Source organism: Rhineura floridana, chromosome 6, assembly GCF_030035675.1.
Source record: "Rhineura floridana isolate rRhiFlo1 chromosome 6, rRhiFlo1.hap2, whole genome shotgun sequence".
NCBI classification, from domain to species: domain Eukaryota; kingdom Metazoa; phylum Chordata; class Lepidosauria; order Squamata; family Rhineuridae; genus Rhineura; species Rhineura floridana.
In genome coordinates, this window is record NC_084485.1 from 8,016,767 (window position 1) to 8,040,474 (window position 23,708).

General features: G+C 43.9%; 1 protein-coding gene and 1 pseudogene across 4 annotated transcripts in view; both read left to right on the forward strand.

The window, feature by feature from the left end:
* Positions 1–23,708, forward strand: part of LOC133387020 (tyrosine-protein phosphatase non-receptor type substrate 1-like) — a 170,534-nt gene that overhangs the window by 104,317 nt on the left and 42,509 nt on the right. The window lies entirely within an intron of this gene.
* Positions 22,517–22,635, forward strand: LOC133388129 (5S ribosomal RNA; annotated as a pseudogene).

The following is a 23,708-nucleotide window of genomic DNA, read 5'->3' on the forward strand; positions in this document are numbered from 1 at the left end:
TTCCTCCATATAGGCCTCCCCTCCCATTTTTCTGAGACTTTGGGTCACACGTTTTTAAACGCAGAGGAAATCTTCCTTCCGCATTTTGTTGTTGGAGTGATGAATATTTTAACCTCCAGGCTGGATTACTGTAATGTGCTCTATGTGGGGCTGCCCTTGAGGTTGGTCTGGAAGCTGCAGCTGGTGCAAAATGCAGCAGCGAGACTGCTCACTGGGGCAGGGTATCGCCAACATGTCACCCCGCTGCTGAAGGATTGCACTGGCTGCCCATTTGCTGCCAGGCCAAGTTCAAGGTTCTAGTCTTGGTATACAAAGCCCTATACAGCTTGGGACCAGGATACCTGAAAGACCCTCTTACCCCTTATATACCCAGCCGATCACTGCGCTCTGCAGGTGAGGGCCTTCTACACATACCATCTTATCAGGAGGTTCATTCTGCACAATATAGGAAATGGACCTTTAGTGTGGCGGCACCTACCCTGTGGAATTCCCTCCCCTTAAATATTAGGCAGGCACCATCTCTGCTTTCTTTTCGGCACCTTTTGAAGACTTTCCTCTTTCAACAAGCCTTTCAAGTTGAATCTACCTCTGTGTTAGAATTGCTTTTAATATGTTTTCTTTAATAATATGTTTTTAACCCTTTTTTTAAAAAAGATGTTTTTAAAGCTTTTTTTAAAAATGTTTTTAACTTTTTGTTTTAATGTATTTTAAGGTCTTTTTATGATGTTTTAAAGTGTTTTTAGTGTTTCTGTTTGCCGCCCTGGGCTCCTGCTGGGAGGAAGGGCGGGATATAAATCAAATAATAAATAAATAAAATAAATATTGCAATTCTCTCCTGCCTTTCCTCCAAGGAGCTCAAGGTGGCATACATGCTTCTGCCCCTTTCCATTTTATCTTCACGACAACCCTGTGAGGTAGGCTAGACTGAGAGGCAGTGACTGTCCCAAGGTCACCCAGTGAGCTCCATGGCCAAGTGGGGATTTTGAACCCTGGTCTCCCATGTCATAGTTCAGCACTTTAACCACTACACCAGGCTGGCTCTCAAGCACTCAAGGGGGTGTAGAGAAGTGCCAGTGTGGGGTGTGGCCTGGGGAAAGTTTTCAGGGCCAGATTAGAGAGGCTTTGAGGGCTACATTTGGCCCGCTGGCCTGAGGTTCCCTACTCCTGCTTGAGAAGATAAGTGTAAATCACCATGTGACCATGCCTGCAATAGTTTCTTGTGGGCACATATCACCATATCTCAGCCTCAGTTGCTTCTGTTTTCAATATAGGAATTAAAGTGGACCATGTTTCACAGAGTTGTTATAACTAGGGAAATTAAAGGCTGTAAAGTACTTCCCAAATTTGAAGAATTACATCTCAGCTGTGCTTGAATTACAAGCCTGGCTCCATTTCCCTACTGTTTTTAGAAGGCAACAGGTGGGCCATGATTTTACTAAAAAATTGGGGGTGTGAGGCTTGTGGATTTTATTGAGGGCTGAGCCTTGATTCTGGGGCAAGATCAACTCACCGGTCCATTGTTCAGAGCAGAGTCCTTCTGCTAGTGCAAGGGCTTTTGGTTGCAAAATGGAACTTCCCCTCCCTGTCCTCTCCCTGCACCCCCCACCTCTGTTCTGGAGGTTCCCCCAACCCTCCAGAGAAGATTTGGGGAGGGAAAGGGGGTGCACTTGGAGAGGAGAGGGACGAGAAGTTCCATTCTGCAAGCTGAAATCCTTGCACTAGCAGAACTGCTCTGTTGGATGCCACCTTCAGAACTGGACCGCTTGCTTTATCTGCAGAAGGTCTCCAGTTAAAAGATCTCAGCAGTGCTGGGACAAGGTCTGCACCTAGGGATGGAAGAGAAATTCGATTCAGTTTGCATTTAAAGCCGAATCTATCAAATTTGCACTTTCTGAAACCATGTAAAAACCAAAACACAGTCATCCTTCAAAGTTCACACTTATCCGAATTTTGTGATGGAGTTCTCCAACCAAACAAGATTTACAAAAATGCATAAATATGTGCATAACAATGAATATATTAGTGAAACTAACATATAAAATGCATTATATTAGGAGAAACGTTTTGCAAAAATGTGTACAATCAGCACTGCATACAAAAATTTGTTTAGTAGGAGAAATTCACACTAAAATGCTGAAGAATTTTTCATGAGGGCTTTTTTTTCCCTTCAAAAAATTGCAAATTGCTGCAGAACTGAATTTTAGATTGGAAGAATGAGAAATTGAGAGAACTGAAAATGACTCGCCTTTCCATCCCTATCTGCACCTAGTCGCGGAAAACTGCAGCTACAGCTCTGACTGCTGCCAGTCAGAATCAACAGCTGTCCTGGATGCTCCATTTTCCCAACTCTAATTTTAGTGACAGAGCCACTCAGGCAGAAGAGTCTGGGCCTCTCTTCCCCGTTCGTGTTTATACTTTGGCTCTGCTGTTCCTCGCAGGAGCTCAGGGTGGCTTCCGTTCTCCATCTAGGCAGCTTTCAGTGCTGAACATTCTTTGCTTTCATGCTTGAAAGGCATGGTGGGCCTTTAGCAGATCATTCCCTGTGCTTTCCCCCCTCCCCTTTTTTTAAAAAATAAACCAAGTCAGGCCAGAAGATAATATGGTCAATGATATCAAAAGCTGCTGAGAGATTGAGTTGGAATAGCTGGGTTGCACTCCCCTGTGCTCCCCTTGATAAAGGTCATCCATCAGGGTGACCAAGGCCGATTCAGTCCCATAACAAGGTCTGAATCTAGCTTGAAATGGGTCAAGGTAATCTGTTCCATCCAAGCATACTTGCAACTGCTGCATCAGAACCCTCTTGATCACCTTCCCCAAAAAGGAGGTATTTGCAAACCAGTGTAGTTGTCACAAAGCATTGTGACCAGGGTGGGCGTTTGCAAGAGAGGTTGAATCTCCACCTCTTTCAAGATGACCTGGTGGAAGCTGGTCTTTTAGGGTAAGTGAGGCACTGCCCCACCAAGCTCAGTCTGCCCCGGCTGCCTCCCTCTTTACTTACAACCATTCTAGAGGATGGCACTAACTGTCAGCTTCCTCCTCCTCCTCCGTCTCAGTGTTGCTCAGCAGGGAGGAGGATGGGACAAAACCAGAATTATTTGGCTCCATCTGTCATTGCTTCTAGCTCCACCTACTTTTGGCTTTCCATGCTTTCTGTCCTATTAGTCCCAGTGAACACTGGCCTCCGGAGATGGCTAGGACCACTCCCTCTGGCAAGGATGCATTGACCGTGCCCATCCACAGCTGTACCACCTAGACATACATTAAGAAGCCAAGAGGGGCAAAGGTCGATGGCAGTGTCCTGTCAGTTACAGCAGTGGACTGTTGAGCAAAGTGAATATAGGGGAAAAGCCTGTTCTTGAACACCATTGGAGTCTCCCCACCAACTGACATGTTTTTGCGGATGTTGTGTCTTGTGGGTAACTCAGTGGCTCATTGATGCCCTCCCTTAAGATGCCCACCAACACCCTCACACATACACACACTCACTTTGTATAGCTTCAGGAGTCCAAGCATTTGCTAACACTCATTGCTTGCCATCCTCCCATTCCTCTCCCCACTGTCAGTCTCTGCCAGCTGCACCAAGGTGGTATATGATGCTGTAAAACAATTAGCCAGCAGGTGCCTATGCAGGGGCTTGGCTGTAAAGCAGATAAGCAAGGGAGACGGTCAAGGGGTCTCAGTGAACGTACCAGGTCGTCTTCAAAAGGCAAAGTCGGTGAACAAAGCAAGGTCCGATATTCCAACGAAGGTGATTCGGGTTTCAAGACACGGATGGCGAGGGTCTGATGCTAGCATCTTGACGTTGCTTCCAGCAAAGGGCATCTCACTGCCTTTTAAGCTCCCCACCCTGTTCAGGTGCTAGTAATCAGCCCTCTGACTCCCTTAAACTGCGAGAACACCTGTGTTGCTCTGCTACTTGTGGGCGTCTTTGCTCTGCAGGGAGCAGAGGGGCCTCCTGTTCACTCCTTGAGTCTGCCTTAGGGGCTCCAGCTGTGTCCTGAACACTTCCAGTGGTGGGGGGTCTGCTTGTTCCCTCTCGTGGGTCTGCTGTGCCCATTCCCTGCTCCTCATCCTCCTCTGAGGACTCATCCGATGGAGGCATGACACCCTCCACTGTCAATGTTAGATTATAAGTAAAGGGAGGCTGATTTGGCGAAGTCAATCCCATGTCCATTCCATCCCATTTTTTTGCAGATTTTCTTTGTCAATGCATCCCCCCCCAAAAAATATGCTTTTTGTGTGCATATTTTTTTGGTAAAATACATATTTTTGTGAACATGGTTTTGGACTGAAAATCTGGAGAAATGTGTAATCCAACTGAAAGTTGTGTTTTGATCCATAATAAAGTTCAGGAATGGATCGGTCCATTGCAAAAAGTGGACTAAAGAAATTCCTTTGCCATCCCTATGTGCTTTGTGGGCAGAAAACCATTTATTTAGTTACTTTCCATATGGAACATGAAAGTCCTGTGTATCCTTATAGTGCTGTATAAATGCACAACAATAATTATTAATAATAATAACCTGTTAATAATTTTCATCTTTCAGTCCTTCTGTTTTGTTCTGTTTTTAGGTTTGCTGTTTTAATTGTGTGTGCACGTTTTAATCTGTTTGCTTTTTTGGTGTTATCGATTTATGTGATAACCGTGCAAAGGCTTTTTGTACATGAGTAGCAAGGTGATCCATAAATGTCGAGAACAAAAGGCTGGCATATGTATCAAGTCAGATTTATCAACAGCTGAAAAAGAACCACCAGGCAGGGTCAGCGCAAGACATTTTGCTGCCTTGAGGCAAAAACAGCAAATGGTGACACACACACACACACACACACACACACACACACACACACACACACACACACACACACACACACACACACACACACACACACACACACACACACACACACACACACACACACACACACACACACACACACACACACACACACACACACACACACACACACACACACACACACACACACACACACACACACACTCTCTCTCTCTCTCTCTCTCTCTCTCTCTCTCTCTCTCTCTCTCTCTCTCTCTCTCTCTCTCTCTCTCTCTCTCTCTCTCTCTCTCTCTCTCTCTATCTATCTACTCAAGGCTGGCCAAGTTATTCTGACACTTATGAGAGAAAATCCCATGGGAGAATTAATAATAATTTGTTGTTGTTGCCTCCAAGTCCACTATGACTTATGGCGACCCTATGAATCAGCGACCTCCAAGAGCATCTGTCATGAGCCACCCTGTTCAGATCTTGTAAGTTCAGGTCTGTGGCTTCCTTTATGGAATCAATCCATCTCTTGTTTGGCCTTCCTCTTTTTCTACTCCCCTCTGTTTTTCCCAGCATTACTGTCTTTTCTAGTGAATCATGTCTTCTAATGATGTGTCCAAAGTATGATAACCTCAGTTTCATCATTCTAGCTTCTAGTGATTTGTTGTTGTTATGTGCCTCCAAGTCAACTACGACTTATGGCGACCCTATGAATCCGCGACCTCCAATAGCATCTGTCATGAACCACCCTGTTCAGATCTTGTAAGTTCAGGTCTGTAGCTTCCTTTATGGAATCAATCCATCTCGTTTGGCCTTCCTCTTTTTCTACTCCCTTCTCTTTTTCCCAGCATTATTATATTTTTAATGAATCATGTCTTCTCATTATGTGTCCAAAGTATGATAACCAGAGTATTAATAATAATAATGGTAATAATAATAAGTAATAGGGATTTAACTGCTGCTTCCCGTCTGCGCAAGGATTTTTCCTTATACAGTGGGACTTTCCCTCCTCTCCTCCCCCAGCACATGCCTCTTACCCTCCCCATATCTGCTGCAGAAGGTTGGGGGAACACCTAGAATGGATTTTGGGGGGGAAGGAGAGGGGGGGAAGTTCTGTTGCACAAGCAGAAATCCTTATGCAAGCGGAACGTTTACTTAATGTTACGTTGGATTCTACCGATAATTTGCCGCTCTTTCTTGACACCCAAAATCAGCTGCTTCACACTTCTTACTCTGGTAGCGGTGGCATTGCCTCCAACTTCAGAGTCAACATACTGATGAAAAATACATGCAACCAACATACAATGGGGAGGGAGGCTGTTGGGACACGAACCCACCCATACACTACGCTCAACATCAAAGGCCCTCCTCCGGGTGCCTACTCCGAGGGAAGCTCGGAGGATGGCAACAAGGGAGAGGGCTTTCTCAGTGGTGACCCCCAAATTATGGAATGATCTCCCTGACGAGGTGTGCCTGGCGCCAACACTGTTATCTTTTTGACGCCAGGTCAAGACTTTCCTCTTCTCCCAGGCATTTTAGCATTTTTTTTTAATAGTGTTTTTAAATTTGTATATTTGTATATTTGTTTTTAATGTTTTTAATTGTTGTAAGCCGCCCAGAGAGCTTCGGCTATGGGGCGGTATACAAATGTTAATAATAATAATAATAATAATAAAATCTCTTTTTGTGAGCTTCCTAGAGGCATCTCCAGTGGCTGTCCACTGTGGGAAACAGAATGCTGGGCTAGATAGTGGGAAACTCCAGCATACAGGCCTAATTAGGCAAACCAGGCCTCCCCATTTGGCCCATGAGGATCTTTTGTCCAAACCACATCGGACATCGTATACATCATACATGCAGCTGGTCCAAATGGGAATTTTTAGGCACTGCCAGTCGGCTGATCATTGCGGCTTTGCACGTTCCAATATTCTGATAAGACCATGGGCATTGTTAAAATTTCTATTTTTATTGTGTCTTCCTTCTTGCATAAGGAGCTGCAGGTGGCATGCGCGGTTTCCCCACCAGCAGCATTTTATCTTCCCAGCGACCCTGCAGGGTAAAGTCAGGCTAAGATGTATTGATTGGATCACTCGGTGAGTTTCATATTTCAGCAGAGATTTGAATGTGGACCATCCTGCTACAGCCTCAGCACTCTGCACTCCACTGCCTCTCTCTGGCATTAATGGGATGATTCTCTGAGTCTGTAGTTTGATCTCAGAAGATTAGATTATATCAACAAGTAATCGCTATTATGCAGAGCCAAACAGGCCCACCAAGCTAAGGACACAGGGGAGGGGGTACATCTGTACTGGACCTAGAGCCAGCAAGGAAGCCAGACTCTGAGCTTTCATTTTTTTTTAAAAAAATCAAGCTCTAGTCCCTTTGAAACAAACATGAAGCAAAATGGGCAGGTTAGACTTCTTTTGAGCAACGCCTTTGTGTGAGCTGAGGCTGCACCCACCTTTCCCTTTTTTTAGCCAATTAGTGAAGTCATAGCTATGACTGCTATAGAGAAAGTATAGAGTCATACACACTCAGTGGAACACCCCACAATGGTCACTCTGAAGCCATTTTTGAGTCTACTTTCGTACATGTGTCACTCAAGAGTTTCTCTCTAGATTCAGAAAATGGAGAAGGGCCTCCTGGTTCATTTTGAAATTATTTTTTTCATCTGCATCTTCCCTGTTAGAGAAGTGATTGTTGCCCAGAGAAAAATAATTGAGAAATCTGGAATTTTAGCATCACTGTGAATGGGCAATAGCACATCCATTGGAAAGCAAAATGTAGCAGCAAAGAGAGGGCTTCATGCTCTTTCTAATTCTCGTTTAATTTCATGCAAAAGGTATTGCTTTTTCCTGAGCATATAAACATTATATATATAAAACTACCCTGCCTATGCAAAGGCAAATGAAACCCATCATTTTTGTATGTTCGTATTGCAGAGGGTGCAAGCATGGATTATATCAGCCCTGTAAAGTAGCCCAGTGTTACTGTACCAATATTGCTTGGAGGGAGACTGAGAGAGAGAGAGAAAATTGTTTAATATTGATTGCTTTGTTTCATTTATGAATTGCTTTCCAGAAAACATCACCAAGCAATTTAACAATACAAATATATATACAAACTATTTCAAGTCGAATGCATATACAGGCTGGGTGTATTGCATGACAGCCTTGCAGTGTAGTCCAGCGTTGTTATCCAATCTCTTTGGAGTCTGTATGTGTTTTAGGGAAATACAGTTGGAGTGGGTAGCTGTTAAGGAGGAGTGACTAGTGGCTTTCCCACCCATGAAAGAAAAATAGGGGGATTCATGGGGTTGGATTATCACTAATAGTGTAAACACTAAAATGAATATGTTCGTGTCAAAGACTCAAAATCCTTTTTTCTTAAGAGAAAAGAAAAGAAAAAAGGTGACTGACCTATGCTGATTACGCAAGTGCAAGACCAGGTATGGTATTTTACAGGGCTGGCTGCTAGTGAAAAATGAAGTATTACGCAGTTTAAATAATAACCACAATAAATGCTCTGTACAGTACACTGCTTGCTTTTTAATAATTTAATCATGAATTTATCCAGGCATGAGCATCTAAACCTTGGTTGCTGTAAACCTTACATCTCTGTTGACCCTTCCACCACCAGCAGCCAGCCCTTTAAAATACTATGCCTGGCCTTGCGTTGAATGTAGTATATTGCCAGCCTAAGATCAACTGATGAAAGATCTAAAGTAACATAACTGGTTTACAACCCATGAAATTCTTTGTGTGTTTTAGGGTTGACACTGAAGAGGAGTTAGACATCTTGTTCCTTTAACAGCTGTGTGGCAGGCAGAAATTCAACAGGTTAAACCTTCTCTCATATGGAAATGCAGTTATGGGGAATGTCACTCAGACACCTTATTACTTTCGTGTGGACATCTGCAAAAGAAGATACACATTTGCATATGACCAAAAAAAACACCCATATGCACATTTTGCAAGCAGGGCAGAGGGCCCAATCCACCTACAGTGTACTGGGCCCAGAAAATCCTGTGGCCACCCTTGGGGCCAACTGCTGCAGAGAAAATAGTCTTGCAACAAAATGCAGCAACTTACCCATTATGTATTGTCAGGGCTGGCATTTGCAAATGCAGGGCCCAATTGGGAACCTTATGTGCAGACCAGAGAATGGTGGGCGCCGTTTTCCACAAAGCAGCGGAAATGGAAACAATGACATTCGAGCTGGAAGAGATAGCAATTTTTCCTGTTTATCTGGCGTCCTCTCTATCTACCCTGTCACTAGAAAGCGAGCAATGCCTTGGCAGGAGTGGGGAACCTCTATCCCATGGGCCAGATTTGGCCCAACACGGGTCACAGGTTTCCGGTGAGGCCATTTTCTCCAAACCAAGCCCACCTGTCCCACACCTGATATCCAATGTCATGTATGTGTCAGGTAGAGACATGGCTGGGTCAGCTGCGTAACTGAATTCCCCATGAGGAACTTGATTGTGTAGCCAATCCCTGCAGAAAGCAGGCTTGAAGTCACCGCCATGACAGGTAGCGACTTCAAGCCTGCCGATCAAGTCAAAGAACTGCACAGGGCCCTTTGCAAGTAATCCTCCTGTCAAGTGATTGACAGGTGGGTAGCCCCACCCAACTCTCAGATTTGGCCTGCAAGGGATAGGGATGATATGGTCATGGTCAGGATCTCCATCCCTGGGCAAAGGGATGAATTGAGTCAAATTCAGTTATATACTTCATATTTATTACATTTATTTACATTCATATTCATATATGCTGCCCTGGGCTCCTGCTGGGAGGAAGGGTGGGATATAAATCAAATAATAAATAAAAAATTAAAATATTTATTTCAGTTTGCAGGGGGTATGTGGAGAGTGAGTCCCTGACTAATGTATTTAGCTGTTCATACACACCCTTTGCCTGTCCCAAGTGTTAACAGCATCTTTCTTTCATGTTATCCTTGCAAGATCCCTGTGGAAGCAGGTTAGGGCAAGAGAGAATGACTCCCGTAACCAGTGGAGACTGGTGGCTCCAGGGTCAGTGGGGCAAGGAATCCACTCTGGGTTTTTGTCTGAACCTTCGAGGAACTGGCCGACAGACTCAGAGCGGATTCACTGCCCCACTGAGCTCAGAGCCACCAGTTTCCACTGTACCTAACCGCTCCCATGAGAATCCTGACTTAGCAGGTATTGCAGCCTGGCTAATCCATATCTCCAGGCACCAACTCTGGATTGCAGAACTACTGCTATACATAAATATTGTGGCACCACACATTTTTCAAATCTACAGTAACCTGGTGAACGAAAGCTCTTATTTTTTGCGACAACGGAAGTTTCTTTCTTGTTATCCTTGAACGTTCTTGGAAGGGAACAGCTGTGCTAGCAAATTAAGACTCTCTCTTTTTTTCACAGCCTATGGCGCACCTTCTGCCAAGGCCTACATTTAATATTTAATTTTTATGTAATTGCTATGCACCCGTTGCCATGGGCACACGCTAGATGTTCAAAGCCCCCTGATCCGCCACCTCTACCCCTTGCGTTCCCCTCGCTGTGCATGCCATCCATTGACTTTCCAATGTCTTTCCAAGTGGAAAACGCTCCTGTGTTTTTCATTTGGTCTGTAGGATGGTTGGCTCTGGCAAGAGGGAAGAGTGTGGAGGCGCTAGCCTTTTTGCCAGTCTCTCTGGAGCTTGATGCTTTTGCTGAGATCCCTACACCAAGCATGCAGTCTTTTAACCACCCTGACTGGCAATGAAACAGCAGCTGAAGCCATTAGAAGAGCTTTTGCTAAATCAGATTTAAGGGGCCTCCTGGTTTGTCAGGGCCAGAGGAAGCCCAAAACAATTTTATTGGAGACTGGTGTATATTGCAGCAGAGTGCAGAAATGAGTTGTCTGCTCAGACTGCTCATTGAAAGAATAAATAAAGTCATTCCCACTACAGACATACATGTGGCCGTTGTAAAGCTATGAGGCTTGCATTCCCAGGCACTATCTCTGACTGACTAGAACAGAAGGAAATAAAGCCTAAGGGAAAAACAAACAAGTAGTTACTAAAAAGGAATTGGTTAGGGAAAAATAGATTATCTATTGCCCCCCAATAGTTCAAGTTACTTGTTGCAAGCATCGGTGCTTTACCCCCAACAAGTTTGGGGCCTGAGTTAGGATCACAGGCAGCGGCCTTTTTCCATTTAAAATCATCCCTTTGTTCATAATCACGAGGACTAGAATTTTTAGGTGCAGGGTCATAGCTCAGTGATAGAGCAGTTGTTTTGCATGCAGAAGGTCCCAGATTTAATCTCTGGTATCAGGGCTAGTTCTGAAGGGTGGCCAGGTGGGGCACTGGGGCTACAGGGGCCCCTGAGGGGCCCATCCGCTCCCCTTCCGCAATCCACTCCAGCAATCCTGCTGCGGATAGCAGGGCAGGAGCTTCAGAGTTGCCTGCCGTTCCCCCTCTTCACCTACCTTTCTCTCTGTTGTTTTTTGTGGCTGCGTGTGCTGTGCGTGCAGGTTTGCCATTAATCAAGATGGCGGCCGAGGTTTCCCTAAGGGTTGATGGCAGCAATGCGAACATGTAGCACGCATGCGTACCATCAACCAAGATGGCAACAGAGGCTTCAGCCCCTTAGGGAAACCTCGGCTGCCATCTTGATTGATGGCAAAACTGCACGTGCAGTGCGTGTCGCCAAAAAAACAGCGAAAGGTAAGTAGAACGGGGGAATGGCGGGTGGCTTGGGATCTCCCGCCCTGCGATCCGCGGTACCAAACCTGTCACAAATCGCAGAAGGGGAGTGCTGGGGCCCGGGGCAGGCTGATGCCCAAGGACCCTGGCATGCCTGGGGCCGGCCCTGTCTGGTATCTCCAGGCAAGGCTGGGAGAGACGCTGGAGAGTCCCTGGTAGTCAGCGCAGACCATACTGAGCTGGATGGACCAGTGGCCTGACTTGATATAAAGTAGCTTCCTGTGTTCTTATTTTGCTGCCTGCGGTGAAGGACAAGGCAGCCCCACCGCATTCCACAAACAAAAGCCAATGTGAGCGCAGCTCGCTCTTGCTTCAACACTAGTGGTGGGACAGCATCTTCCACTATGCTTGAGGCAGCACAGGCTAGTTAGGGGACCTAAGAGAGGTCATGAGGCATACACTGCTTTGTCCTCCAACAGAGGCGAATGGCCGGGAGCTCAGGAGAAACAGCCAGGGGGTTGCCGCTGTGCCTCAGATGGTGGGAGGCAGGTGTTGTCTATTCTACCTAATGGTAGGGCTGGCCCTAATCAGCAAACGGGCATCGCTCAGTGGTGGAACACATGCTTTGCATGCAGAAGATCCCAGCTATAATTCCTGGCATTTCCAGTTAAAAAGCATCAGGTAGCTCAGGTGTGGGGAACCTCTGGCTCCCCTGATGTTGCTGAACTACAGCTCCCATTATTTCTCACCATTGGCCATGCTTCAGGGCCAGCCCCAGGCATGCCAGGGCCCTTGGGCACCAGCTTGCCCCGGGCCCCGGCATGTGCACGCATGCCCCACCTACCTGTCTCCTGTCTTCTGCAGCTATGTGGGCTGCACGCACAGCACTACCATTAACCAAGATGGTGGCCAAGGTTTCCCTAAAGGGCTGAAGCCTCTGCTGCCATCTTGGTTGATGGTACTCATGCATGCTATGCGCGTGCATCTCTGCCGTCAACCAAGATGGCGGCAGGAGCATCAGCACCTTAAGGAAACCTCTGCTGCCATCTTGGTTAATGGCAGCCACAAAAGGAGTCAGCAGAGAAAGATAGGTGGAGTGAGGGAATGGCAGGCAGCTTGGAAGCTCTGCGGATCGCGGAAGGGGAGCAGAGGGGCTGTCCAGGGGCCCTTGTAGCCCCAGGGGCTCATGGCCAGGGGGCCACCTAGCTGCCCTTTGGAGCTGGAGCTGATGGGAGTTGTAGTTCAGCAACATCTGGAGGACCACAGGCTCCCCACACTCGAGGTAGCTGGTGATGGAAAAAGCCTCTACCTGTATCCGCGGAGGGCTGCCACCAGTCTTAGTAAGAATGGGGATGGGGAACATTATCTTCTCATATTTAACCTGGAATTGGATTGGACAGCCCTTCAAACAGAGGACTGTCCTCTGTAAAAGTAGCACATGGTCATCCTAACCTTGTTATCTTTCTGCAGAGGGGATTTGCTTGATCATCTTGGTTGCCCTCTTGTTCACCATTGCAACTCTACCATTTCCTTTTTTCAGGATCCATTCCTACATAATGCACTGTGGTGGTTTTCAAACTTTTGACCTTGTGAGGAATGCTTTGCACACTGGGTTGACAGCTGAGAGGGCCATAGAACCCTGTAATATGGCAGAGGATTCTGGGGCATGTGTCAGCTCATGTGAGACACAGGACAAGTCCACTAGGCCTGGCTGCTTTTTGAAAAGGTGCCTTAAAACTAGGGATGGAAGGATCGGTGAATCTGAGCTCTCTCATTTTTCAGATCTTAAATTCAGTTCTCCACATTTCTTCAGCAATGTGCGGGTTTGTTTTCTTTTCAATCCTCATTAAAAAATTCAACCCAGTGGGAATTTCTCCTAATAAATCCTTTTTTGTATGCAGTGTTGACTAATGTACACATTTTTCTGTAAACAGAACGCTAGCAAAATGCATTTTGAAAGAGGGCTGTGTTTCAGTTTTCATATTGTTTCAGAAAGGGTGAATGGGAACTGAATCAGATTTGTCCCCCATCCCTACTTAAAACTGGGAGGGGAAACTTGTGACTCCAGATGTTGCTGCGTTACAGCTTCAGTTCCCTCTGATGATTGGCCCTGCTGGCTGGGGCTGATGGGAGTCATAGCCTAAAAACATCTGGAGGGCACCAGGTTCCCCACTCCTGATGTAGGCCTTTGGGTATTTTTAAAAGATGAATGAATGAAAAGGTGTTTTAACAGTTGCCCTGATCCAGCCTGGGTACACTGTGGAAATTATCTGTGAGCTTGCAATTAATACAAGGACTGAGTTGGAGGGTTTCTCAAGAGAGCTTTATAAATCCTTCTCTGCCAGTCTGGCTGAACCATTTAGCTTTCATTATGAATTGAGCTGGAAATTAATCCACCAATGCTGGATTTCTGGCTTGCCTTCTTTAGCTACCAAACTTGGTCCAGCTTCTTTCCAAGATTTTGAAGTCCAGTCGCTCAGTATCCTTGCTCATATTTTAAAAGTCTCCAATGGGCCCTTCCAGATGGCATTTTTTTATTGTGCATTCTAATTTGTGCTCATGATGGTACTAAGACAGTTATACTTAATCTTGCTTTCAATGTTGCTTGTCCCTGCAAATGTTTTGGGGTGAACATATTGCTTCATTTCCAATCAGTGCATGTCCCATAGCTTCCTGCTAAAATCTGTAAATTTCACACCACAAATATTCCAGGAGGGAGCGGATTATTCCACTTTTGTTGCATTACAGTGCGAGAGTGGCACTCCATATGGCAATAATGTGGCAACATTGCAGGATGTGTGGATGATCCAGTAGAATATCACTAATGCACTATTGTTACATCAATGACATGTTGCAGACACCTGCAAAAAGCCCCACACCATTCTGGAGAACCCTTCAGTCTTAGAACAGAGATTTATTTAGCAATTGGTAGGGAACAAACTTGCTAGCAATTACGCTGTGGCATTCTGCACCACCTACAGTTTCTCAACTAGCTATAAGGGAATCCCCATATAGAGTAGAATTTCAAGTTAACCCAATTTTTAAATTACAGATGCTTGGACTACTGTGGTCAAGCTATCGAGGAACAGGAACAGTTGTCACACCAGCTGATGTTGGCAGAAGGCACTCCTAGCCACTGAAGCCACTTTGGCCTCCAATGACGAAGCTGGATCTGGGAGCACCCCAGATTGGTGTACCTGCTCCTTCAGATGGAGTGCAACCCTGCCCAGGGCAGGCAACTGGCCAATTTCTGAGACACAGGAACCACTCACCCACACAGCCTCTGTATCGCCAGGAATCAAGCTCTGCTTATTTTACCTCATCAAGCCCACCACTGCATGAAGGCGGTGGTCCAGGGCCTGTGGGACCACTCTGGATTCAGATGTTATAGAAAAATAGAACTGAGCATGATCAGCATTAGGCATGGGTGAGACATTTGATTCAGCTCACGTTTCAAGCTGAATCTGTCAAATTTGCACTTTCCAAAACAATGTGAGAACAGAAACAAGGCCATCCTTCGAAATTTGCATTTATTCAATTTTTTTTCCTTTCCCCCCCAAAAAAACATTTTTCTTTTTTTTTTGCATACATATACCAGTACAGTATAAAACAATACATCACACACAACAAAAGGGGGGGGGAAGGAGCATTAATCACATTGTAGCATATAAAGAAGTTAATTTGTTGTTGATTGTCCTTGTGTAGTAATTGTTCTCTTTTCCATTTGAGTTTTCTTACACAGTCTTTTTAGAGATCCATGTACACACACACACATATGTACACATATATACACAAACACATACCTGCATATACATACACACACATACACATGCAATAAACCTTAACCAAGGTGCTCAAAATTTGCCCACGGCACTTCTTGAACTATTTTTAAAAAAATCATCTTAAGTATACAAATCAAAATCTTCATAGTAATTTAAATGCCTGTTGCAATGTACTGACATATAGCTTATACAATCAAAGCATATATACATAACATAAATTAAGAAAAGGGGAGGGGGAAAAACACCCAAAACAAAAACTAAAATATATTTCAAAATAATAATAATAAATCAATAAATAAAAAAGAGGTGGAGAAGAGAGTTACTGACATTAATGTAAGCTTTAAAAAGCATAACATTTAATACATGGAATGCCGTAAAGATCTAGACGTTCACTGTTGGTAGAGTGATTTAGCCGCAATAAACTCCAGAGACTAAGCAAAGACATCCCTCCATGACGAGGCATAAGTTGATGGCTGATAGAAATTATGCTCACCTACTGCTACATAGCTTATAAACATAAACCAATTAATATAAAAGTTGTCTTTTTTTATTTGGATCCCGCCTTGCCAACCTGTTGTGTTAATTTTTCCATCAAACCTATGTTCCATCATTTTGAGATGCAATTTATCAACCAGTGTTTACAAAAATGCATCTGTATGGGGAAAGTGTGCATAAAAATGAATATATGAGTGAAAATAACATACAAAGTGGCATTATATGATGAGAAATGGCTTGCAAAAATGTGGACATAAGTCAAAACTTCCTACAAAAATGTGTTTATTAGGTGAAATTTGCACTAAAAGGCTGGAGAATTTTCATGAGGATTTTTTAAAAATTCACAAAAAGTGCTGCAGAAATGTGGAGAATTGAATTTCAGATTGAAAAGAGAACCAAAATCGACAGATCTGTCCATCGCTAATCAGCATACTGATGGCACCTTACCGCAAACCTCCTAATGATCTCTTCCAGCAGCTTCATATAGATATGATACAGCCCTGTGACACCGCAAAGTTTGCGTGCCAAGGGGCCAAAGAGCACTGTCCCAGCACCTCTGGAGTCCTCTGGAGTCAGCCCTACAAGTAGGACCGGAAACACTGTAATTCAGTGCTCCCATCCCATGGTGCCTGCCTAGGAAGATGCCATGGTTAATAGCATCGACAGGCACTGAGAACAGGAGGAGGAAGGGCCTCTTTTGTTGTTGCAAGCCCTCCCCCCACCTATCTGCCCTATGGATTGCAGGCTTGTGCCCCAAACACAGGGATATTATTTGTCAACTCGGGTATGTTTGGATGTTGTTGTTATGTGCCTCCAAGTCGATTACGACTTATGGCGACCCTATGAATCGGCGACCTCCAAGAGCATCTGTCGTGAATCGCCCTGTTCAGATCTTGTAAGTTCAGGTCTGTGGCTTCCTTTATGGAATCGATCCATCTCTTGTTTGGCCTTCTTCTTTTTCTACTCCCTGCTGTTTTTCCCAGCATTATTGTCTTTTCTAGTGAATCATGTCTTCTCATGATGTGTCCAAAGTAAGATAACCTCAGTTTCATCATTTTAGCTTCTAGTGACAGTTCTGGTTTAATTTGTTCTAACACCCATCCAAACAGTGTTTGGATACTTCAGGTTAAATCAGGAAGGGCTTTCCTCAGTAGGGTGGAGTGAGGGGACTTCTCTTTAAAGTCTTGAAAGAACTCTTTTTGGCAGGAATATTATTAGGTGGCATGCCCTGATTTTAAGAGAATCGTATACTTGGGCTGAAGAGAGCTATTCTATCAAAGGGCACTTCCAGACTGTCACTATTTTGAGGTGGGATTCAATCTCATATAGAGCCAGTGTGGTGTAGTGGTTAAGGTGCTGGACTACGACCTGGGAGACCAGGGTTCGAATCCCCACACAGCCATGAAGCTCACTGGGTGACCTTGGGCCAGTCACTGCCTCTCAGCCTCAGAGGAAGGCAATAGTAAACACTCTCTGAATACTGCTTACCATGAAAACCCTATTCGTAGGGTCGCCATAAGTCGGGATCGACTTGAAGGCAGTTCATTTCCATTTCATTTTTCAATCCTATACCAGCAAATTCAGGTTCTGCAATTATAGTTGATTGGGAGGTGTTCTACAACAAACTTGTTTCCCACCTACCCTCCAAAATTGGACTTTTTGCTATAAGAAAGGTGACAGGCAAATGCGCTGGAAAGTGTGGGGTAATGCTTGAGGCAATGTCATATAATCTCCCTGCAAACAAATCAAAATGAATGCTCAATAAATAGCCAGTGTCATCTAATCTCCCTGAAAAGTTTGTGCAAACAAATCAGAATGAAAGCTCAATAAACAGGTCATTAAGAAACAGGAAGAACAGAGTAGGAATAAATGGACAGTTTATGGAGGGATGTATAAAGTGGAGTCCCCCAAGGATCAATATTGGGACCTATGATTTTCAACTCATTTATAAACGATTTAGAGCTAGCAGTGAACAGTGAAATAGCCAAGTTTGCTGATGCTGCCAATTGTTCAGGGTCATTAAAACAAAAAGGGATTGCAAAGAGCTCCAGAAGGATCTCTCCAAACTAAGTGAATGGGCAGTAAAATGGCAAATGCAATTAAATAGAAATAAATGCGACGTGATGCACCTCAGGCAAAAAAATCTTGATTTCACATATATATGCTCATAGGGTTTGAACTTGTAGTGATTGACCAGGAACAAGACTGTGGCTTTATAGTGGATAGCTTGATGAAGATGTTGGCCCAGTGAGCGGCAGCTGTGAAAAAGGCAAATTCCATGCTAGGGATCATTAGGAAAGGAATTGAAAATAAAACTCCCAATATCACAATGTTATACAAATCTATGGTGTGACCACAATGGAAGTACCGTGTGCAGTTCTGGTCGCCTCACCCAGGGCCGGCATGAGACATGCCAGGGGCCTTGGGCACCAGCTTGTCCTGGGCCCCAGCACACTCACACACACGTGCCTACCTGCCTCTCACAGGGAGGGAGCTTCTTCCATTCGCCCATTCGCTGGCTCCGTCTCTCCTGTCTTTTGCGGCTGCACAGGCTGGTACGTGTGCTCATCTCTGCCATCAACCAAGATGGTGCCGGAGGCTTCAGCCCCTTAGGGAAACCTTGGCCGCCATCTTGGTTAATGGCAGTCCTGCGTGTGCAGCCTCAAAAGATAGGAGAGACGGGTAGGTGGAGCCAGTGAATGGGCAGGCAGAAGAAGCTGTCTCACTGCGATCTGCGGCAGCTACTCTGCTGCGGGTCATGGAAAAGGTGCACTACTCCTCCCCCACCCTATCGAGAGGCCCCTCAGCCAGGGCCCAACCTGGCTGCCCTTTGGAGCCAGCCCTAGCCTCACCTCAAAAAGGATATTGTAGAGTTGGAAAAGGTTCAGAACAGGGCAACCACAATGATCGAGGGGGTGGAGCAACTTGCCCTATGGGAAAGGTCGCAGCATTTGGGACTTTTTAGTTTATAGAAAAAGGCAAGTAAAGAGGAGGCAGAAAAGGGATGTAAAGAGGAGACATGATAGAGTTGTAGAAGATAATACACAGTGTTGAGAAAATGGATAGGCTCCCTCTCTCATCATAACACTAGCACTTGTGGATATCCAATGAAGCTGAATGTTGGAGGATTCAGGGCAAGACAAAAGTGCATAGTTAAACTAGGAGTTAAACAAGAGGCAGTGATGGCCACCAATTTGGATGACTTTAAAAGAGGATTAGACAAATTCATGGAGAAGGCTATTGATAGCGACTAACCACAATGGCTAAGTTCTCCGTTTGCTTTTGGGAACCTCAGGAGGAGAGAGTGCTCTTGCGCTCTCTTCCTGCTTGCTTCCCATGGATATCTGGTTAGCCACTGTGAGAACAGGATGCGACACTAAATGGGCCGTTGGCCTGATCCAGCAGCCAGGCTCTTTTTATGTTCTTATTGGGAAGCCACCTAAGAAAGTGATGCTGAAGTGGAATCACCAGTCATGCTGACCCGTTATTCTCCTTTTATTTACTCTGCTTGTTGAGGTACTCACTATTAAAATAAAAACGTAATGACTGTGTTAAACGTAAATCTCATAGGTATGAAAATTACAAGTTTATTGTATGCAAATGACTTGATTGCATCTGTTTATACAACCATTGGCATCTTTATTTGAATTTTAAGAAATTAGTAGCAGAGATTAGTCTCTGGATGCAATAGAATGGAGTAAATAAAATCCAGTTTATTAAAGACATGCAGAAGTTCCATCAGGTAGAATGGAAGGTTACGCCACAATAATAGTTAAATAAAATATATAGTTGTTGTTGGGATGGGTCTGTTGTTTAGTTTAAACTCTGAACCAGTTATTTATTTCCAATAAGGATATGTTAGTAGGGGGAAATACAAAATTATCTTGGCTTGGAAGAATGGCTTTTGTGTCATGGTGAGGCTTTGCCCTGAAATGTGGTATATAAATATGGGAATAAAATTTGGAAATATTACTATTTTCCTATTTTTGATTTTGCCAATTTTTATTCCAAGAGGGAGATTGCAAAGGTGGTACAATTTGTTGTTGTTATGTGCCTTCAAGTCAATTACGACTTATGGTGACCCTATGAATCAGTGACCTCCAAGAGCATTTGTCATGAACCATCCTGTTCAGATCTTGTAAGGTCAGGTCTGTGGCTTCCTTTATGGAATCAATCCATCTCTTGTTTGGTCTTCCTCTTTTTCTACTCCCTTCTGTTTTTCCCAGCGTTATTGTCTTTTCTAGTGAATCATGTCTGCTCATTATGTGTCCAAAGTATGATAAGCTCAGTTTTATCATATTAGCTTCTGTTAAACCAAATAGTTCTGATTTAATTTGTTTGTTGAGTGGGATGTGCCCCTGCACTAGTCTGACCGTCTACACACTAAGACATGGGGTGGGTCAGGGTATCACCCTCTCAGGAGAGGACATTTTTATTTGAACTGTACCATTGCTTTTCCACTCTATGTTCTTGAACTGTGTTTTATTGTAATATGATCTGTTTTTAATATGTATTTTGTATCTTTTTATATCTGTTTAATTGTGGTAGCCTATGGCTCTGAACAATAAAGACTTCATTCATTCATTCATTCATTCATTCATTCATTCATTCATGCAATTTGTTCTAATACCCAATAAATGCTCTGATAAATGTGTCTGGGCAAGAAAAAGGACCGAGCTTCAAGAGAACAAAGCAAAAAAAAAAGTGTGAAAGTGAATATATGCTCTTGTGATGTACTGTAGCTCAGTTATGCAATCAAAGGGAGTGTGTTTTGTTTCATCCTGGACCAGGAAACTGAAATATCCATTGAAAATTTTCCTCTAGGGTAGTGAGATGTTAAGAACTCAAAAGTAGTGGAAATACGACATTAAAATCTTGTAGTAAAAGTTTGGAATGCTGACATCCAAATTTAACTCCTGGCATTTCACCTCCAGAAGACTTATTTTTTAATACCAGAGGGTGCTCATCCCAGATTGGACCACTGCGGAGAATGGTACTATAATTGGATAGAATTGGAGGATTAGATTGGTGAGAGAATGGCTTGGCAAATATACACCTACACACCTCTTTCACAAACGCTTCTCAATTAGGAACTGTTTAACAGTGATAATTGGGTAAGGGCACAGCTCAGTGGCAGAGCATCTGCTTTGGATGCAGAAACTCCCGGATAAATTATTGGTTAAAAAAGTTAAAAACAGGTATTTAAAGAGACTCAAAATAATAAAACCAACAATGAGTTAAAAACAGATAAAAAGCGTAAGAGCTTCTACATGTCTGGGTAGGCTTGCCTACAGAAAAAATGTTTTTAGCAGGTGCCAAAAAAGTTCAATGAAAGCTCTTGCCTAATGTTAGTAGGCAGGGAGTTCTAAAGTGTAGGTGCTGCCATCCTAAAGGATTGATTTCTTACAAGAGCAGAACAAGTACTGTGTGGCATCCGTAACATGGAAAGCACACCTTAAACTTGGCCTGGTAGCAAATCGGCAACCAGTGCAGATTTCAGAGCAGAGGTATTATGTGCTGATAAGGTCTCACTCATGTCAGCAATTGTACCACAGCATTCTGCACTAACTGCAGCCCCTGGGTGAGGTTGTGCTGCATGGGGATTTCGGTGACCTTGGCTGAAAGGTATTTTTAGTTTTGGGTTTTGGTTAGGAACCCTGACTGGATGCTGAGTTTTCTGTCTTATAGGAATCTTGTTGTGGTTGGTATGGTATTGCATACAGATAATCTCTTTCATTTCTTTTTCTTTTTCTATTTGCATTTCATTTGCTTCTGACCTCACTCCCTTATATCCATAGAAGAAACAACAGTGGTTCCATGGTATCAGCTTAAGCCCACTGATGATGCACCTTGTTATTTGCATGATGGTTTGTTTCTTGCCCAATAGTGGTAAAAGAGAATTCACATACTGGGAAACATGGCTTCAGTTGTTGTTCCCAAGCTGCTGCCTGTGAAGGTAGTCCAAACGACGTGTGTTTTCTCTCTGTCGATTATTACTTACGGAAACTGGGTTGGCTGAGTTTATAGCAGCCCACAGGGCAGGCAGGAAAGAGTAGAGAACCTTACTCATTTCTCCAACCCTCTCTCTGCAGTGAAGGGTCGTCTGTAAAGAAGATTGGAACAGCCACGTTAAAAGGCAGGCAGGGCATTCCAGGCAGGGAGTTATCAACCCTGCTTTGATATGGATATCGATGCAGAGGATCCCTAGTCAAGCCTTACCAACAGCACAGTCCCAACCATATCTACTCAGAACTGAGTCCTGTTGAGTTCTATGGGGTTTAGTCCCTTAGTAAGCGTGTTTAGAATTGCAGTCTTCAGGGCATCCATCTTTACTCCTGAGTGCTCTCATCAAACATCTCTATAACACTAGGCTCCCTTCTGGTGACTGGCCTGGCCTGAGGGCACTTAAACCCTTCTTGCCAGAAGCAAGTAGGCTAGATTAAATGTTCCCTAAGCAGTTGAGAAGGAATGATCCCGTCACTTCAGCTGGACCTGGGAACACCCTCATTTAGCTAACATTTCTATCTTAATTTCCAATCAGAGAATTCTTTTTGAAGTGTGCTTGATGTTTAAATACCATGCTTAATGACATCACTAGGGCCCACCCCTGAAATCTCAGGGTTTGGGATGCTTCTGAGCTGGCAACCCTAGCCTTGGGGCATGTTCTCTCTGTGTTTATTTACCCCTTTGGGTTGTAAATGAAATAACCTTGCCATCATGGGGCCTGAAAAGGCCTACACACTCTGTTAAGTGAATTTTAGTGTCAGCTAACCTATTTTATTGGACTATGGCCATTCTACCCTGAACACACCCTATCTCATCTGATCTCAGAAGCTGAGCAGGGTCAGGCCTGGTTAGTACTTGGATGGAAGACTGCCTGGGAATACCGAGTGCTGTAGGCTTAGAGGAAGGCAAGGGTAAAAACCACCTCTGCATACCTCTTACCATGAAAAGCCTATGAATATATCCAAAAAAGATTCATAGGGTCACCATAACTCATAATCGACTTCAAGGCATATAACAACAAACCTGCTTTATTAGGACAGGGCTTATTAATTTTTTTTTAAGTCATTGTAAATGATTTATATTTTAAGTACCTTTGAACAACCACAATCAGATCTAGATTGATCAAGAGGTTGTCAGAAGACTGTAGTGCTATAAACAGAGGCAGAAGCAAATGATTATGGGTGCGAGGTCAAGCAGCATAGTAGGGAAACTATGGCTTCTACAATCAGAAAGAAAACAGAAGAGGCGGGGGGAAAGAATCCGGCCTAATAGTGCAAAGAACTGTAGTAAGAAACTGAAACAGAAATGAAGTACTTGACATTTTCAGCTACTGTTCAAAAGCAGCAAAATATGATGAAAGGAAATGAAGTATATAAAAGTATTTCTCCATCAGCGGATTTTTTTGCCTCTGTGCCCCTCCTCACACATATTTAAAGTATACTAAAAGGTAAAGCATAAATGCATAAATGTAACAAAACGTGTGTTTTCAAAAACATAAGCATCACATGCTGCTGAGTGCATGTTTTGTGTCAAACCCAGGGTTGTTGCTATGTAATGTGTGAAAAGGCCCTTTGAAGAATAAACACAGTCTCCATTTTTGACATTTCTTTGGCACCTTATCAAGCTGCTAGAAAATGCTGCCCATTTGTATCTTCCGGAGGGCTACAAGGTACTTGCTAAAGTATTGCTCCTTGCAGGATTTTAGACTAAACAACTATGTTGATTCATTATTAATAAATCAATTAAGCCCAACTGAAGTCATCATTATTAATGACTTAAAGAACTTTACTCAACACACACAATCAGCCACTTCTTCCCCAAAGCTCTGAATTAAACAAAAGGCTAACACTCAAAAACTATTGAAATTCCATTCTTAGCCGCTCTTGCGACAATACACAGTCAATACTCAGACTGCAGAGTATAATTTAGGATCAGACAGACAATATAGCAAACCCATAGTGGCAAATTA